Raw genomic sequence first — 15,034 nt, 5'->3', positions numbered from 1 at the left:
TATTATTTGGCTTAATATTTTTTTTGAGTTGATGTACGTTGTTTATTTGGTCATGAAAAGAAATGGGACAACTTTGGATTTTATTAGTATTAGGCCAGTAGGAAATAAATTCATTTGACCCCAAATTATGTGCTTTTATCTTCAAATAATTATATTTAACCTTATGTACTATCATTACTATGGAACAACAACAACAATAACTTTGATATCATTAGAGGAAAAGAAAGATATATAATAATAAACATTTAAAGTTTTAACTAATCTTACTAATTATGTGACTTTCATGTATTAACTTTTTGGCAGAAACTAAACTTAAAGCTATACATAAAGAGCCAAAGAATTGTTAAACTAAAATCCTTAAAAGATTAATAGGCTTTCAATATAAAGACTAGATATATTAAATTCTTAAGAAAAATACTACTGATAATCTTAAGTTAAAGATACTAACAAAATGACTTTTAGGAACAAAGAACATGTAATCTCTTTAAATTGGTAGACTATCAGGTATATACCTAATATGAATTTTAAACTAAAATAAATATTTCTTTAAAGTAAAGTTCTACTGTATATCCTAAACAACTTAAAACAAATAAAGCCAAAATTATGCAGATTTTTATAACCGAAACTATTTTAACTCACTTAACAAAATACTACTTACTACATTATCACAAAGAAAAACTAAGAGTCAAATTTAACTAAAACAATGGATAGAATAGGCTTTAAAACACATATCGAATTGCAGATTCAAACAGTAGGCAAATAATATTAAGATGAATAACAAAGAAAGTATAGATGAACCTTAGTTAAGCTTTCCAATATCGAAATATAAATTCCAGCAACTACAATATATGAGCAAAAATTGTAACCGTGAATCGGATCTTGAAACTGGACTGAACTTTAGTTTCTCCAAATAAAATTCTTCCTCCTTTAAAATCTCCAAAGGATGATGTTTCTGTGCATGTAATATTTTTCTTTTTGGTTAGATTGTCGAGTATTTTGTGGCTAAATGTTGTATCTGTCTCCTTTGCTCGGTATGTCTTTATAAAGAAGAATATTAATAGCTTTTTTTTAATCTTGTTCCTACAATTTTGATTGAGAACGTGGGGTTTTAAAGTGAAGAAGAGGAATTGAGTGTGTGCGCAAGTGTAAAGTGGGGAAGAGACGTGCAAAGTGGGAGGAGTTAAGGAAATGAGGGATTGGGATGATCAGATCATGGGTGATGATTAGTTAGGATAATATTCCTTTGTACCTTACTTTTGTTCTTCTCGTTAGTTGCTTCTTCTTTTTTTCTTTTTTTCTTTTTAACAATTTTACTTATTATTATTATTATTCTAAATGAACAAAAGAGAAAGTAAAATGTATAGCTAAAAATATTAGTTAGATACTTTTAGACTTAAATATTATATACATAAGAAACTAAATATTTATGTTGTAGTTTAAATTTTACTAAGAAAAAAAATACTACAGCTTACATTTAAAATTAGAAGAAACTAAATATATTTTTTATTCTTCTAGTTAAAAATAGGAACAAAAGTTATACTCTAATAATGTGAATATTTTTTGTAGTTTTAAATTTTCTTAAATAAAACCTATTAAGAGTAAGATAAAAGTTTACAATATCAAAATTATACCTAAAAGAAATATTTACACTAAAATATTATAGAATTCGGGTGTGGTCAAAAATTAATTGTTCACAGTTGGCATTTATTTAATCATCTATTTTCCATGCCTCAAATTACAGTTATTGAATTTATTTTTATATGATAATTTGATGTAATTATTACTTGTATATTTATGTGAATTCTGTGAGTTTGATAGTTCTTGGAATTTAATTTCATTATGGATTTTTCCTATGCAAAAAATTAATTAAGCAAGCTTAAGAAGAAGTGTTAATATAATTATCAAAATTTGGATTAATGAAGGCGTTGCCCTATGCTGATTATTTTCTATCTCTGTTGATTGTTTTAGAGGTTTTATATATATTGTGTGGAGCCTTGGGCTATTTGTTGTGAAATTAATTGATTTTGTTATATCCTTGGAATTGGTTGTGGCCATTGGGCAAATTGTGATATGAATTGATTTTGTTATGTTGCCATGATAATATTCCGTGTAAATTATTGTGTTAATTGGATTATTATTTTGAGGATATAAGGGTGGAATTTCACTGTTGATATTATGTGGGCATAAGGGAGGCATTTCACTATGTGTGTTGGAATATTATCTAGGCGGAGCGATAAGGGTGGCTATATGTGCGATAAGGGTGGCTATATGAGCGATAAGGGTGGCTATAGAAGCGATAAGGGTGGCTATTGATATTGTCAGGGCGGAGGGATAAGGGAGGCTATTATAGGAGTGATAAGGATGGCTATAGGAGAGATAAGGTTGGCTATTGTCAAGGATGATATGTGATGATGTGGAGTTATTGTGTTGGAAATTTTCATGTGATGTTGGGGTATTCCTTGTGTTTATTTTTATACCTTATGCAATTTGTCTTGTTGTTGGTAAATTGATAACAATCTGATTTATGTTGAAATTGGGAGCCTGTGGGTATTGCCAGGCGGATTATGAAATGAAGTGTGGGTACGGGGTGTCGGGAATAAAATAAAATGATGATATTTGATTGGCACGTGAACTGTCCGTGCAGCTGTGATATGAAAAGTGGGCATGAGATGCCAGAGAAATATGATGATTTAATTATGGGCACAAAGTGCCGTGGAAATATGAAAGTGGGATGAGACCCGTATTTACGAAAATTATGAAAATGGGATGAGACCCGTATATTTATGATTATAAAATGGGATATCACATGGTGACTTTTAATTGAAAGAATTATAATATTTATTTGGAAGGATTTTTATTCAAAAAGTATTATTTGAAAGGATTATATTAGAAAGATATTTATTTGAGAAAATTATATTTGAAAGAGATTTATTGAAAGGATTATACTTGAAAGATATTTATTTGAGAAAATTATATTTGAAAGAGATTTATTGAAAAAATTATATTTGAAAGATATTTATTTGAGGAAATTATGTTTGAAAGAGATTTATTTGAAAAATTTATATTCGAAGGACTAGATTAATTGATTGTACTTGTATTTATTATTTGTTGAGCAATATTAATGGTGTTCATGTTGCCCTGTTGTATATATCACTGATTGATTATTGTTGCCATCATTTTTATTTATTTTTTATTATTTTTGTATATTATATTGCACATGTTATTAGACTAGTGAATGTCTTGACTGTACCTCATCACTACTCCACTGAGGTTAGTCTTGATACTTACTGGGTAGCGACTGTGGTGTACTCATACTACACTTCTGCACATTTTTGTGCAGAGCCAGATATTGAAGTGTAACGACCTGACCAGTTATTTTGAGAATTCTAACCTCGTTCCCCAATTTACTGCTCAATTTATGTCTTACAATTGATTTATGACTTATCGGGTTAGTTGATTCAGGTCCGGCAGGATTTCAGAGTGAAATGAGACATTTAGTCTCATAATTGAAAACTTAAGTTGGAAAAGTTGACCGGATATTGACTTATGTATAAACGACCTCAGAATTTAATTCTGATGATTTCAATAGATCCGTATGGTGATTTTGGACTTAGGAGCGTGTCCGAAATATTATTTGGAGATCTGTAGTGGAATTAGGCTTGAAATGCCGAAAGTTAAATTTTTGGAAATTTTGACCAAGGGGGTGACTTTTTGATATCAAGGTTGGAAATCCGATTCTGGAAATTGGAATAGCTTCGTCATGTCATTTATAACTTGTGTGCAAAAATTAAAGTCATTCCGGATTGATTTGATGTATTTCGGCACAAGATATAGAATTTGAAAGTTCAAAGTTCATTAGGCTTGAATTGAGGTGTGATTCGTGATTTTAGCGTTGTTTGATGTGATTCGAGGCTCTGACTAAGTTCGTATGATATTTTAGGACTTGTTGGTATATTTGGTTGAGGTCCCGAGGGGCTCGGGTAAGTTTCGAGGTGATTTCAGACCATTTCTATGCCATTTTTAATTGTTGGTTTCTGCCTACAGAGGTGTACATCGCGATCGCGAACATTTGGTCGCATTCGCGAAGAGCAATTTTGGGGCTGAAAAATTTTGTGCTTCGCGATCGCGAAGAGTAAATGCATGGACAAAAGATATATTTTGAGGCTTCAGCTATTTTAACACATTGGGAGCTATGGAACTCGGATTGAAGCGATTTTTTAGGCGATTTTCACCATATGGATTGGGATTCGAGGCATTTGGAGGCCAATTCACAAGGCAAAGGCATAGCGGAGTAAAGAATTATACGGTTTGAGGTAAGTAACACCTCTAAACTTGGTTCTGAGGGTATGAATCCCCAAATTTGGTATGATATAAATTGTTTGGAGGTGACACTCACGATAGTTGATGAATATGTGGGCGTGCACCATATAAATTGTGTCTTGAATAAATTATGTGCAGTTGTAAGATTAATGAATCATGTTATTACCTGAACATTCTCTACGTGTTAGAGAAATTGAGTTGAGGCTCCTATTAAAGATCATATTTAGGCTACGTGCCAATATTTTGGGACCCATGGGGTCGTGTTGCTGTTAAATTAATTGTTCAAAAATATACATTTCACACTCAGTAATAATTGTCCATTGTGAGAATATTTATGGGATTGAGTTGCGCAACGCAACAGGCTATAATGGCTTTATACATCATTATTATATGGATCGGGGCTGCCCGCTTGCAGCAGGCCTTATTGGCTTTACTATTTTATGGATCGGGGCTGCCCGCCTGCCGCAGGCCTTATAGGCTTTACCATTTTATGGATCGGGGTTGCCCGCTTGCAGCAGGCCTTATTGGCTTTACTATTTTGTAGATCGGGGTTGCCCGCCTGCAGCAGGCCTTATAGGCTTTATTATTATACGGATCGGGACTGCCCGCCTGCAGTAGGCCATAAAGGCTTTATATCACGCTTGGGCTGAAGGAGCCCCTCCGGAGTCTTTAGACCCCCACTGAGTGTAGATGATTATATATATTCGGGATGGACTTTCCAGGGCATGGACTTTCCTTACTTACGATGATTATATATATATATTCGGGATGGATTTCCCAGGGTATGGACTTACCTTACTTATTTGTATTGTAATGAGTTTACCTGGATATGGATCTTGTCCGTATCAGTTATATTTTGGGATAAAATTTTCCCAGGGCTGGATTGGCCTTATACGGTATTGGGTGACTGACTGTCAATCGATGTGTATTTATATACGAGTTGGAACACCCCTGGGCTGGATTGACCATAAACAGTACCGAGTGACCGGATAATTTGTGACCAGTATTTACATGAGGTCTTTCTACTGAGATGTCACATTCCTCATATCATGCAGTATTGATTTATTTCACTTGTACTGAGTTTAATTGTTGAACTTGAAAGCATGCCTACATTTTGTACCATTATTTATACTAGACTGTACCTGCGGAGCTCGTCACTACTTTCAGCCCAGAGGTTAGTCTTGTTACTTATTGAGTTAGTTGTACTCATACTACACTCTGTACCTTGTGTGCAGATCCAGTTGCTCCCGAATACGGCGGCTGCTAGATTTCGAAGTTAATTCTGTTGGGAACTATCAAGGTAGTTGCTTGACGTCCGCAGACTCGATTCCTTTCCTGCTTAATTATTGTACTGTTTTATATTTTCAAATGCCAATTTTTATCCATCCGACTTTGTATTCATATTAGATGCCCATGTACTCAGTGACACCAGGTTTTGGATGCGTTATATTTGTATTTGTGAGATTTCTTCCGCTGAATTTAATTATTATGTTTTCAAATTTTAAAGATATTGTGATTTATTGAGATTGTTGGCTTGCCTAGTATTGAGATAGGCGCCATCACGACATGTGAGATTTTGGGTCGTGACAAGTTGGTATCAGAGCTTTAGGTTACATAGGTCTCACGAGTCATGAGTAGGTTTAGTAGGGTCTTGCGGATCGGTACGGAGACGTATGTACTTATCTTCGAGAGGTTGTCGAACCCTTAGGAAAAAAAAATTCACTTTCTATTATTATATCGTGAGTAATTGATTCGACTTGAAACATAACTCTTTGAATTCCTTCCACGCATTCGTGTGCGCATGTGAGCGCTCAGCATTAGACGTGCATCGCTGGCTTGTGATTCCATGAACGAGGTTCGAGATGTGTATTTTGTGTTTTGGTAATGGGCCAGTCCGGAAGACTTGAGGCCAGGTTTAGACCGTAGCTTAGGCTCTGTAGCTTCAGTTGTAACATGTACATTTAGGCTCATATGTCCGGTAATGTTCCTACGAGTGAAATTTGTGGCTCGATGGGCGGTATAATGGCTTTGTGATGAGTATGATGTAACTGCGGAATGTGTTAAGACGATTTGAATGTGACGAGAAGTATTTCCTTGAAATGTAAAGGAAGGCCATTTGGTGTTTTATTTTCGTTTTGATGTGACGTACAATGTCGAGTGTGAATGTTTTGAAAGATCTTTCACGTTATTAAATTTTGGGGGAAATCAAATTCTCGTGTCTGGTTAATGAGTTTGGACTCAGAAAGATTAAGTGATTTCATAGTAATTGTGGTTGCGAAAGGGTATAACAAGATGCCAATTTGAGACTAAGCATGTAGGTTATCTCCTGCGGAGTAATCTATGTAGGTGTGTTCCTTATGATGTGAATAAAGAGTTTCTTTTTTGCCAGAGGAGCGTATGTGTTGAGACTTGAATTTGAATCTGGTTGAGAAAGTTGACTTGAGTGTTAAGAGAATGAATGCGAGATTAGCGGATGATTGAGGTATTTTATGGTTGGTGTGTCTTGAGCTTGAGAAGAATTTTTGTTGAACTGACTGCGGTATTAAGACAGTAATAAAGTATGGGTATTATGAGTTATCAAGTATTTTAATCTATAGCTTTGAGCCAAATGAGGGAGCCTGCTATTGACAATTCAATTCATGGTTATGTGTCAAATTATTTTGTTTGGTATGAATTATACTTGGGAATCAGTGATGACTTACAGAGGTGGAGTTTGAGAATGACTCGAGTAAGAAAATTTTTGGATACGGGTTATATTGCGCTTTATGAGTATATGAAAATCGTGGGATGAATGAGTTGTTATTCGTGAATGATGTAGTGCGCACAGAGTATGAAATTGATAGGTGGTATTATAGTAGAGTTACTTCTTTGAGTGTTATTGTGTTGATGGGGCACGTATCTTTTGGCCCATTTTGGCGGTGTAATGTGGATTTGAACAAGGGGGTGACTCTCGAGAAAGTTCTAATGGATTCGATATTAATATATAACAATTGAGAATTTTTGGTGGATTTGTTTATGGCTAAAATCTGAGATTTAAGTTGGATGGTGTCGAGACTTGTGGCATTTTTGTATATCATTATAGATTTTATATTTTGGTATCAGGAAGGTGAATGAAACGGCCTTAGACTCAAATAAGGTATTTTCAGAGTAGGTGTTTCGGTTGTGGTATTTATAGGGGTAATTATGATGTGATGAGACTCTACAGATATTTTGGTGGTAATATTCTTGGGTTTTGGTGACCTACGTGGTTTGGTCGAGTTAGAGGAATTTAGTTCTAATAGCTTGGTTATGTGTAGATGGATTGCAAAGTGTTCTTGATGGTTTCTACCATGGTTTGAACCGGATATTTTCTACTGGTGTGGGAAACGTGTTGTGTATTGTGATTACCTCCTAGAAGGAATCAAGAAGAAGGTTTCTAACTAACTGGGTATGTAATTTGCTGGTGACTCAGAGTTGATAATGGGATTCTTGTGTGTCACGAACTAATTTTTCCTCCGTTTGGGTATCGTGATGGCACCTAATCTTAGGGACTAGGTAAGCCTAACAATAATTAAAATAACAATATTATTTAAATAGAATCTCTTAAAATTCCCAAAACCGGTAGTACAAGTCATAAGCTCTACAAAGTGTTTGCTAGAAAACTTCTAAATACAACTGTCCAGAAATAAGAATAAACAGTGCAAAATGAAAAGTTGAAGGTGACTCCGAAGCCTGCGAACGCAGCGGCAGGTTTACCTTGAGTCTCCACAGCAACGACCCGCACATCTAACTAACGAACAATTACCTGGATCTGCACAAAACAAATATACAGAAGAGTAGCATGAGCACACCACAGCGGTGCCCAGTAAGTATTAAGACTAACATCGGTGGGGTAGTGACGAGGAACAGTCAAGACACTCACTGGTCTAATAAACTAAACAGGTACAAGTATATGAGCAGCAGAAGTATGATGTCTACATAAAGACTATGCAATATGGCTCACAGTACAGTAATGGCAATAAGGAAGGAAACAACCAGTGTCAGCGAGATATCATGAAAATGACACAGAAAAATGAATGGAACCCAACCTAAATCCGGAATCACAAATACAGCAAGGACAAGTAATAATGCATCAACTACAACCGCTTTTACATCAGGTTTTAGCCAACAACTTCACGAGGTACCGAACCTCGGACAATTCACAACTCACGGGTCTTAATACCTAAACCCTAACACTTGGCATCTTGTGCCCTCATAACACCTCATAACCGCACTGACGACTCACGTGCTAATAGAGTCATTCTCACATAGAAGGCAAGTAAACAAGGGTGAGCATCTATGCTCAACAATATCAGAACACCTCTTATACGATAAGAGTGCTTAACTACGTGTATGCTTGTGCAAGTGTCCTACCATAGTCTATATCAGCAAATAAGCATAAGGAAAACGAACGGACAGCACGTAGAATATTTTCTCACAGCTTTCACAAGATAAAGCTCACATAGGTATGTATACTACTTCACAAATATCAACAACAAGAATACCCCCGGGCCACAAATCATCACAAATCAATCCCTGACACAGCCCACCTTGTCTCGCCACGTGTGCAATAGTAACATAAATGCCCGCCTTGTCTCGCCACACGTGCATAATAATGTTCCCATCTTGTCTCGCCACATGCGCAACCCACATTTATATATACATATCACGCCGCATGTGCAAATATCAATAGAAATAATAGCACATTGTCACGTCGTATGTGCAAATATCAATAGTAACAATAGCACGGCAGAAACCTCATGTAACCCCATAACAACAACTGTATGGCAGAAACCTCGTGCATCACAATCACAACAACCGCACGGCAGAAACCTCGTACCTCACCACAATAAATACAACAGCAAAAATGGCAGTAATACAAGGTACGATAAATAAGTCAACTCAGAATTTCCAAAACTCAAAAGAGCGGAGGAACTAATTCACAATGAGCAGCCATAATAGAGGCAGAAACCTCATGTAACCCCATAACAACAACTGTATGGCAGAAACCTCGTGCATCACAATGATAACAACCGCACGATAGAAACCTCGTGCATCACCACAACAAATACAACAACAACAATGGCAATAATACAAAGTACGACAAGTAAATCAAATCAAAAACTTTTAAATCACAAGAAAATGTAGAACCAATTCACAAGGAATAACCACAATCTGGAATGCTAGGCGTAAAGAGAACAACTCAACAAGGAAAAACTAATGTGTGACAACGATCCCACAATATACACCTCAACAACAGTGAAGCTAACACGAGCCAAATAATTCCAAATAAAACAAGTTGACTGAGATATAGGATATCTAAACTGCTTTTATGGTTTAGGAAATTACGAAGGATATTCAACAATTCAATTAAGGATAAGCAGCGGAAAAATAATCATAACCTCAATTAAGACTGAACAATTATAGGATGAAATAATATTAATTCCAAATAAAGATAAGCAGTTATGAAAAGATAGCATGACAACAGAGGAGGTAAAATCTTCAGTTAAATCAAATAAGAGTCAAATAGGCAATAAGAGTGAATCCTGAAGTAATTAATTCTAATTAAAGCATGTAGAGGTGAAACTAGTAAATAGGGACTTAATCACATCAAGAACAACTTTATACTTGGTGAATGTAAGGACCTAAGAATCCTAAAAGGCCAACTTTCCACAAATAAGTCTGAGCACGTACTCGTCACTTCGCGTACATGGACTACAATCAACATAGAAGACTCAAATCTTAAGGGGAAATCTCCCACACAAGGTTAGGCAAGATACTTACCTCAAAGAAGACAAATCGATACTCAAAAATGAACTTCTCGGGTGAAATAACATCCGGGCGGCTCAAATCTAATCAAAATAACTTCAAAGCACAAATAAAACTCATAAGAGACTATTCCGAATGATAAAGTCTCAATCTTTATCAAAATATAAAAATTGGTCCAAAAGTCGACCCCTGGTCCCGTACCTAAGAACCCGACAAATTTTATAAAACCCGAACACTCATTCCGATATGAGTCCAATTATATAAAAATTATCAAATTCCGATACCATTTCGTCCCTCAAATCATGATTTTTTATTTTGGAAATTTTCTTCAAAACCCAACATTTTCCTCAACTCAAAACATAAATTAAATGATAAAAACAAAGATAAAATCACGGAATATAATAAATTCTAGGTGAAGAACACTTGCCTAATCGATTTGCTTGAAAACCCATAAAGAATCGCTCAAAATCGAGCTCTAGAACTCCAAAAATGGTGAAAATGGCAAACCCTCGGAATAGAGGACTTTATATTCTGGCCAGGTGTTTTGTGCATCGCGAACGCGGAGAAAGGGACGTGTTCGCGAAGAAGAAAAACAAAAGCTGCCTAGTTGTTCTTCGCGAACACGACAATACGTTCGCGAATGCGGAGAGGAAAAATATGATTGCCCAACGACTGCTCTTCGCGAACGCATGAAGTAGTACGCGAACACGAAGAGTGTAATGGAATAGCTACGCGAACACGTAAGCGACACGCGAACGCGAAGAGGAAAATGATCACTAGGGCCTGGTTTGCACTTCGCGAATGCGAGATAGGGAATGCGAACGCGAAGAAGGGGGTGGCAGAACTTCGCGAACGCGAGAGGGTGACTGCGAACGCGAAGAGGAAATATTTCACCCTCCAAAATAATACTACGCGAATGCGAAGGCAAGGACGCGAACGCGATGAAGGAAACCAGATGACAGATAACAGCAGTTCAAAATAAGGGAAAATGACCCGTAGCCAATCCGAAACTCACCCGAGGCCCCCGGGACCCCGTCTAAACATAGCAATAAGTCCCATAACCTAACACGGACTCACTCGAGGTCTCAAATCACATCAGATAATGCCAAAAATACAAATCGTACCACGAATTGAACTTATGAACTTTCAAAACTTCCAACTTTAAAAACTCGTGCCGAAACTAATCTAACCAACCCGGAATGACGTTAAATTTTGCAGGAAAGTCCCAAATAACATAATAGAGATGTTTCAACTCTCGGAATCGCATTCCAACCCCGATATCAAAAAGTCCACTTCCGGTCAAAATCTCCAAAAATTTAACTTTTGTCATTTTAAGCCTAAATTAGCTACAGACCTCAAATTCATAGTCCGAACACGCTCCTAAATCCAAATTCACCCAACGAAGCTAACGGAACTGACAGAACTCCATTCCGGAGTCATTTTCATACAGTTCCAACTACGGTCAAAATCCTAAGACTTAAACTTCCATTTTAGGGACTAAGTGTCCCAAATCACTCTGGATCATCCGGTAACTGAATTCAACCACGTACGCAAGTCAATACACATAATATGAAGTTGTTCAATACCTTATGCTGCCGAACGAAGCTTAAATTCTCAAAATGACCGGCCGGGTCGTTACATTGTACTTGTCACATGATGGCATAATAGATGTGGTGTGTTGTGCGGGATTAGGATTTACATGTACAAGGTGACAGTTTAGTCTTGAAGAGAAGGTAATGAATGTTGGACAGCATGGTCAGTTTTAGATATTTCGATGAATGCTATAATTGCTAAGTAATTCCTGAGAAGGGTGCGTATTTCAGAAGGCACGTTGTATTTTAACTTACGGATGTTCATCGGTATTGTATTACTCACCTGGTTGATAGACTGTTGATATTAAAATTATTACTATGTGGCACAGAATAATTATGAAAGTATTCCTCGTGGGATTATCGTGCATGAAAAATGTGTTAGTCATTCGAGTGCTGGAGTTGGGATCAGTTACGGTGATCCATATGTTCGATGAGTTTGGAGGCTGGGAGTTCTCAAAAGTATATTGTTCGGGGTTGCGACCTATTTGAGGTGACTATTTTATTTAAAACTCGGTGGAGGCACTAGTTGCGTTAATTATTTGTGATAGCTATGCGCTATGAGTGCGCATATATGTGAGGTTTGAGCCCATGTGTGGGCATTAGAGCAAGTATTCATACTCGGAAGAATGCTTAGGCTATTATATGCCTAGAGTTGACTGTTAAGCATAAAGTTATAACGGTTCCCATATTCGTACCTTTGTTGAGAACTATCTGGGCTATACTTGAGGTTACAAAGAAGATGATTCACTAAGTAAACGGTGCAGTTACTAATTCTGCATTAAAAAAATTGCCGATTTGAAGTGTGATAGCAGACTTTGCACATGCTTACACTATGGCATGCTATTTATACCAGTCCAGGAGCATGTGAATCTTATTTCATTTATCATATACATGTGTACTTATTTGATTGCTCCTCTATGATATGCTTGGACTGGAGGCCTGTGACCATGCCATGCAAATTATGTTATTGGCACGTGAGTTGTCCGTGTGGATCCATATACTGATATTATTGGCATGTGAGTTGTACGTGCGGATCCATATAATGATATTATTGGCACGTGAGTTATCCGTGCGGGTCCAGATATTGATACTATAGCACGTGAGTTGTCCGTGCGAGTGATGTTAATGTGAGCTCTAGAAGAGCTGGTTACTTTTATTAAATTTGTGTTCTTGGTTCTACTATATATAATGAGCTTATAGCATTACAGTTGTTGTGGTACTTGTTGAACTTACAATACGGGTCTCTACTTTGAGACATCTTCCATTTTGGGTACAAGGTTGCGCAGTTATGGATTGAGTTATATTGGCGTGGCATATCAATAGGATAGTTACGTTTAATAATATAAGGTCATTGGACCTAGAATGGATACTATCAGGTTTGATTCCGGTATATTGGGAAGATAATACTGAAAGTCGTCTTAGGAAAGGATTGTAGTTCTGGTTAGGGCGAAAGAGCTATATGGCTAGTTGATATGATAAGTGGTTATGAGTTTTTGATTGTTCTTTCATCATTGGCAGTGTACGAAGGTTTTGGAATGAGGTTCTATTGAATGCAGGGTTTTATACTAGTACTTGGTTGGTTTTGAGTAGTTACTGTGATCATAAATGGTGTTACGAGTATGCGAGTTGTGTAGTAAGTTATGCGATTGTATCTGGAATTATGGTTATGGCTGGGTACAGCTTGTTCAGGCTTATACAGTGGGTAGATGTGAGAATTAGGTCTTGAAAAGAATTCTGGATGTTAGAAATTTGGCTCTAAGGTTTTTGGGCTAAGGTTAAATTAATGATTTCCAGTTATATTGTGTTGTCATGCCTATACAATTTACACAGAATAGAGTGGTGTGGGATCACCTCGGGTACGTGCGTGATAATATGGAATAGTGATTTGGTGGCTTGGAAATCTCCTGGCACGTTTGAGGACAAACGTATGTTTAAGTGGGGGAGAATGTAATGACCCGGTCGGTCGTTTTAAATATTATAACCATGTTCCCCAATTTACTGTTCAATTTATGCCTTACAATTGATTTATGACTTATCGGGTTAGTTGGTTCGGGTCCGGAAGGATTTCGAAATGAAATGAGACACTTAGTCTCATAATTGAAAACTTAAGTTGAAAAAGTTGATGGGATGTTGACTTATGTGTAAAATACCTTAGAATTTAATTCTGATGATTCCAATAGCTCTGTATGGTGATTTTGGACTTAGGAGCATGTCCGAAAAATTATTTGGAGGTCTGTAGTGGAATTAGGCTTGAAATGCCGAAAGTTAAATTTTTGGAAAGTTTGACCGGGGGTGACTTTTTGATATCGAGGTCGGAATATGATTCTGGAAATTGAAATAGTTTCGTTATGTCATTTATGACTTGTGTGCAAAATTTAAAGTCATTCCGGATTAATTTGATGTATTTCGGCACAAGATATAGAATTTGAAAGCTCAAAGTTCATTAGGCTTGAATTGAGATGTAATTCGTGGTTTTAGCGTTGTTTGATGTGATTTAAGGCTTCGACTAAGTTCGTATAATGTTTTAGGACTTGTTGGTATATTTGGTTGAGGTCCCGAGGGGCTCGGGTGACTTTCGGGGTGGTTTCGGACCATTTCTATGCCATTTTTAATTGTTGGTTTCTGCCTACAGAGGTGTGCATCGTGATCGCGAACATTTGGTCGCATTCGCGAAGAGCAATTTTGGGGCTGAAAAATTTTGTGCTTCGCAATCGCGAAGAGTAAATGCATGGACAAAAGATATATTTTGAGGCTTCAGCTATTTTAACACATTGGGAGCTATGGAACTCGGATTGAAGCGATTTTTTAGGCGATTTTCACCATATGGATTGGGATTCGAGGCATTTGGAGGCCAATTCACAAGGCAAAGGCATAGCGGAGTAAAGAATTACACGGTTTGAGGTAAGTAACACCTCTAAACTTGGTTCTGAGGGTATGAATCCCCAAATTTGGTATGATATAAATTGTTTGGAGGTGACACTCACGATAGGTGACGAATATGTGGGCGTGCACTATATAAATTATATCTTGAATAAATTATGTGCAGTTGTAAGATTAATGAATCATGTTATTACCTGAACATTCTCTACGTGTTAGAGAAATTGAGTTGAGGCTCTTATTAAAGATCATGTTTAGGCTACGTGCCAATATTTTGGGACCCATGGGGTCGTATTGCTGTTAAATTAATTGTTCAAAAATATACATTTCACACTCAGTAATAATTGTCCATTGTGAGAATATTTATGGGATTGAGTTGCGCAACGCAACAGGCCATAATGGCTTTATACATCATTATTATATGGATCGGGGCTGCCCGCTTGCAGCAGGCCTTATTG

Source organism: Nicotiana tabacum, chromosome 18, assembly GCF_000715075.1.
Source record: "Nicotiana tabacum cultivar K326 chromosome 18, ASM71507v2, whole genome shotgun sequence".
Lineage (NCBI taxonomy): Eukaryota > Viridiplantae > Streptophyta > Magnoliopsida > Solanales > Solanaceae > Nicotiana > Nicotiana tabacum.
Note: the sequence above shows the minus strand (reverse complement) of the source record.